The sequence below is a fragment of the Myotis davidii genome, unplaced genomic scaffold (assembly GCF_000327345.1).
Source record: "Myotis davidii unplaced genomic scaffold, ASM32734v1 scaffold497, whole genome shotgun sequence".
Taxonomy (NCBI): Eukaryota; Metazoa; Chordata; class Mammalia; order Chiroptera; family Vespertilionidae; genus Myotis; species Myotis davidii.
In genome coordinates this window covers 4,159,777-4,165,872 of record NW_006288434.1, presented here as the reverse complement: position 1 = coordinate 4,165,872, position 6,096 = coordinate 4,159,777, and positions in this window count along the sequence as shown.

The following is a 6,096-nucleotide window of genomic DNA, read 5'->3' as shown; positions in this document are numbered from 1 at the left end:
GTAAGTACTATAGTAAAAAAAAAATCAGGGCAAGGGCAGTATAACATTTTATTTAAAAATAGCAGATGAGAAATTACATAGAATATGGTTCTGGTATTAAACTGCCTGGGTTTTAATCCTGGCTCTGACACTTATGAGTTCTGTGACCTTTGGGGAAAATACTTAACAATTTGTGTGACTCATTTGTACATCTGAAAAGTGGGGATAATAACAGCACCTATCCCAAATGGTTGGAAGGATTAACTGATTTAAAATATGGAAAGTGCCCTTGCAGGTGTGACTTGGTTGGTTGGAGCATTGTCTGGTTCAAAAGGTGGCGGATTCAGTTCCCAGTCAGGGCGCATACTCAGGTTGTGGGTACATGCGGAAGGCAGCCAACCCATGTTTCTGTCTCACATTGATGTTTTTGTTTCTCTCTCTCGCTCTCTCAAACCAATTTTTAAAAAAGAGAGACTGTAAAGTCATTCATTAATATACCTTGATATAATCGTTTGAATATGCTGGGTTAAATATGTTATGAAAATTAATTTCATCTATTTATTTTTATTTTTAATGTGACGTAGAAAACCTTAGATTACATTTATGATTCACACTAGAGGCCCAATGCACAAAATTTGTGCCTGGGGAGAGGGAGGGTGTCCCTCAGCCCAGGCTGTGCCCTCTCACAGTCCAGGACCCCCTGCTCCTTACCGCCCACCTGCTTGCTGCTCCGCAGCTTCAGGCTTAGTGGTGCCACTGAGGTGGGAGAGGCTACCACCTCAGCTGCTGCGCTCACCAACTGTGAACCCAGCTTCTGGCTGAGTGGCACTCCCCCTGTGGGAGCGCACTGACCACCAGGGGGCAGCTCCTGCATTGAGTGTCTGCCCCCTGGTGGTCAGTGTGCAACATAGCAACTGGTTGTTCTGCCATAAAGGTCTCTTAGGCTTTTATTAAGATTACTAGAGGCCCAGTGCATGACATTCATGCACTGGGGGAGAGGGGCGGTCCCTCAGCCTGGCCTGTGCCCTCTCTCAGTCCGGGACCCCTTGGGGGATGTCTGCCTGCTGGTTTAGGCCCACTCCCTGCAGGTGGACATCCCCCAAGGGGTCCTTAGTGGTGCTGCTGAGGTGGGAGAGGCTACCACCTCTGCTGCTGCGCTCACCAACTGTGAGCCCAGCTTCTGGCTGAGTGGCACTCCCCCTGTGGGAGTGCACTGACCACCAGGGGGCAGCTCCTGCATTGAGTGTCTGCCCCCTGGTGGTCAATGCATGTCATAGCGACCGGTCATTCCCCGTTTGGTTGATTTGCATGTTAGGGTTTTATTATATAGGATATATATAACATAGAGCAAGTTATGAAACAGATACATTATATAGACTTTACTCAGTTAGCAAATACTTATTAAACACCTATTATTGTCAGGCTTTATGATAAGACCTTAAGAGTGAACAAAGAGAATGGTCCCTGCCATTATAGTTTATATTATTACCTACACTTCTATGGCACATTTCACATACGTTATCTCATTGTGATAATGCATAATAATTTAATTTAGGACATATTATGTTATATAATATTTATCTAGAAGCCCACCACTATCACATTCCCAATAGCTTCTCCTGGTTTCTTTTTTCTCTTTTTTAAACATATTTTTACTGATTTCAGATAAGGGAGAGAGAGAGAGAGAAACATCAATGATGAGAAAGAATCATTGATCAGCTGCCTTCTGCATGTCCCCCTGGGGATCGAGCCTGAACCCATGCATATCCCCTGACTGGGAATTGAACTGTGACCTCCTGGTTCATAGGTTTATGCTCAACCACTGTGCTATACCCCTTGGGCTTCTCCTGGTTTCTTGCTCCTTGCCTCTAACTAATTTGCTCCCTCTTATGGCTCACCTCTACCTGAGTGTCTGTCTCATTAACTGGCAACCTGCCTACTATTCACATTACAGCGGGGCTATTTATACTTTCAGGGGTCTCCAAAGAAGGGCAGAAATGGAAAATGTTAAGTGTATATAATTTTAAGGGGCTAATTCCAGTTTTTTTGGACCCAAGACTGAGTTTTGAGTTTCTTCTGGGCTTAAACAAACTATGGTGATTATGAATGGGCTTTTGCTTCATAATTCAATGTACAAACTTATTTGAGAGCTAAAACAACTCATCAGTTTTGTCCTGCTGAGGCTTTCACATATGAAAACTCTCCCAAACAGGATTTCAAAAACGACTTTCTCAAAAGGTGCTAATTTTCCCCACTTTAATACAGAAAGTATTACTGACATATGATAGGTATTGAGAAACAAATTTAGTACCCAACTTATAAACCCCCAAAATGATTTTATTGCCATTTTTGGTAGAAGTCTACCAACCATCTGAAATACAGATGTGTTTAGCAAAAGACTATTAACCATCAATCTTTAGTTGTGCAGCTATGGTTACATAGATAGTTGTTTTAAAGTTATACATCTTCTGCCAGCTAACAAAGAACTGATATTTTATGACTTAAAAAAAAAAGCCGAAGAAAAATAGTATCTACTCCTGAGTGGAGAAACAAAATCACCTAAGGAAAATTTAACTGTTCTCTATAAGTAATCCTAAATAATAAAAAGCTAATATGCAAATTGTTATCATGCCCTCACAATCCATCACCAAGAGGCTGCACGCGGGTGGGCAAGGCCGTGTGGCTAGGCCTGAGGGTCCCGTGGATCCATGTGGCGTGGAGGCGGGACTCCTGGTTCAGGCCTACCTCTTTGGGGCAATCCATCGAGGAGCCCCGGATGGCTGGTGGGGGCTACCTCTTGGGGTGATAGATCGTGGGGCTCCTGCACTGTGAGAGGGCACAGGCCAGGCTGGGGGACACCCCGCCCCAGTGCATGAATTTTGTGCACCGGGCCTCTAGTCAGATTAGTAATGATGCAGTGCAGTTTGCTAAAAAGGAGAGTCAACCCAAAATCTTTAAGCTAAATTCATTTCATATTTGATCATGGGTCCTTTCAGACCAGCATTAAAGTCTACTAGTCCTAGCTTGCCAAATATAATAGAATGTGCAAATATAAATTTAGAAATTTGACTTTTCTTAACCTTCAGCCCCAAATGGCCTAATTTTTATATGGGCCTCCAACAATCAAAGAGCATATAGCTTAGTCAGCATGAAGTCAGCCAGTAACAATCAATCGTCACTTTGTAGTAACATCAGAAAACACACAAACAAAAAACATCCCACAATTCTCTAACATTTCCTTTATAACCTGACTGGAGAAGAAATATAAGGAGGGAATTCATGTGTATATGCCCTTGCTCTATGCCCTACACTTGACTAGGGACTTTTATATGTTCTCACAAATATTTATCTTGCCTCTCGCCCTTGAAAAACTCAGAAAACTACATTCTTCAATATTCCGTGCCCTCCAAATTAAAAGAAAAAGTGTGGGGGAGGGGTGTTATGATTAGAAAACAAAGAATTTCTGTGATAAATATAAATACGTGTTTAAGATAAAATAAGAGCCTGCTATAATATACAAAATTCTTTCAAATGTTAAAAAAGTTTGCTTCAAATTACCTATACCTAATTCCATCTAACAACCCCATAAAAACAAACAGCATCTTTCAACCTGATCCCATTAAAGAGACGGGACCTCAGCCCTGGCCAGTGTGGCTTGGAGTGTCGTCCTATACACCAAAAGGTGGCAGGTTAAATTCCCCATCAGGGCACATCCCAAGTTTCAGATTCAATCCCCAGTTGGGGCATGTGCAGGAGGCAGTTGATTGATGTTTCTTTTTTTTTTTATCTCTCTCGCTCTAAAGGAATATATTTAAAAATATATTTTTCAAAAAGAGAGGTGACCCCAAGTGCTTTACATTCACAACTGCAAAAATATTACTTTGTGACTCCCCTATTTCAAATTTGTAAAATGCATTTATTTTCTATTAAGCTACTGAGGTATCTTTAAAAGCATATACTAATATGGTTTCATTTAGTCAAGTAAAAAGGCACCCAAAATTCTACAAATCACACCAAAATAAAAGATTCCAACACTGGCTAGATGACAGTAAAATACACTCTTCTTTATACATATAAACTCTAACTCTCAATTGAGGCATCCATCAAATGAAGCAACAGTGCCTCAAGTAGCTACTGTTCAGAGACGAGGACTTGGGTTGTGTTTCAAATCCTAAAATAATGTTGCAGGTTGTTTGTTTTAATTTATATTTATTGTTGAAAGTATTACAGATGCTCCCCTTTTTCCCCATCGACCTCCTCCATCTCATAACCTACCCCCTAGGCCTTCACCACACTATTGCAGTGTCCTTAGGCCATGCATGCATGCATATAAATTCCCCCATTAATCCCTGCCTTCCCTCTGAGATTCATCACTCTGCTGCATACTTCCATGTCTCTGGATCTATTTTGTACATCAGTTTATTTTGTTCATTAGATTCTAATATTGCAGTTTTAAAAGTTAATCATACAGGAATCTCTGCGAAGTAAGAGATACTGAAAAAATACACTAACATTGGTTACGAAATGTAATTTTTTTCTCAAAAGGATTCCTTGAGGTGACATTAAAATAGTTCCCTTACCCCTAGCTGCTTTAGCTCAGTGGATACAGGGTCGGCCTGGGGACTGAAGGGTCCTGGATTTGATTCTGGTCAGGGGCACATGTCCAGGTTGCAGGCTTGATCCCCAGTAGGGGGCATGCAAGAGGCAGCCAATGATTCTCATCATTGATGTTTGTGTCTCTCCCTCTCTGAAATCAAGAAAAATATTATTTAAAAAATATAGTTCCCAAAGACATTAAATTTACATTTCAGTAATAAAAAGGAGAATATTAAACTAACAAATAAGTTTTTATTGTTGTTGCACAATTCTAAACCTTTAACCACGTAGCAAGGAAAGAACATTTGAAAATAAGAGTTAATAGATCAGCACCACTTTCTAAATAGAGAAATATTTACATCTTGATTCAGTTCGGACAGCTGGGTGTTAAGGAAGCATAAACAGACAAACATGGCAATAGCTTGAGTTATAAGCAGAAGTAGAAAGATTTGCATTAGGATGACAAAAACTGAAAATGAAAGTTAGGAATACTAACCCTTCATATAATCAAAAGGGTCAAGAAATCAAGTTCAAATAATATAAATAGACAGTCACGGTCTTAGCCGCAAAAAGTGAAACGGGAAGGAAAGATCACAAACATTTCAAGGCCATCAGTCACAGGAAAGGGTTGCTTTCTGCCTCCACTGTTTACTAAAACTACCATTTCAAACGATCATTTCCAGCCAACCTGGGTTTGAACATTGCAGCGGCACTTAAATGCTGTCCTTTCCAACGTCAACGGAACATGACGTCCTGCAATATTTTGAATAATAAATGAAAACCAGAATAAGCACCGTTCGTATATTTCTACCTCCAAGGAGCAATGGGGGAAAAATAAGACCTTTCTTTACCAAAAAATAAAATGTATTTTTTGTAAAGAGAGGGGTAGGGAGAGAGGGAAACAGCGACGGCAGAGGGAGAGGGAGAGAAACATCAATCGGTTGCCTCCCATATGTTCCCGACAGGGGATGGATGCCCCGCAACCTGGGAGGTGCCCTAACGGGGAATCCGGACAACGTTCAACCACCTGAGCCACAGCGGCCAGGGAGAGACCTTCCTTTCCCCCATTTACAGCCTTAACCACTCTCTCCCCTTCTTCTTCTTCTTGTTTTGTTTTACTGTCCTTGTCGCAGGTTTACTGAACCCTAAACTTCTTTTCTTCCCATTAAGGGACGGGGAAGGAACAATGGTAGCAGGGAACTCCGATGACAGGGGGGAAATGCAAATTAAACATAGTGGCCTTCCTCGCTGGGGGGAGGCTGGGAACTCCCTGAAGGTTTGGCAGGAGGGAGACAATCCTGATGGGCCCCCCTTAACACATGCTTGACCCCAAGGCGGCACCCTTTCCGTCGGTGGAATTTCTGCTTTGGAAGCGCTTGGCGGTCTTCTCGCAGGAGCCTCCCCCGGTGCATGGCCTCTCTCCCCCTCGGGTCCCCGCAGCGGGAGTCGGGGGGCGCAGGCCCCGGCTCCCCATTTACAGCCAGGCCCGGAAACGGGTCCCGTTAGAGCCGATTTCACCCG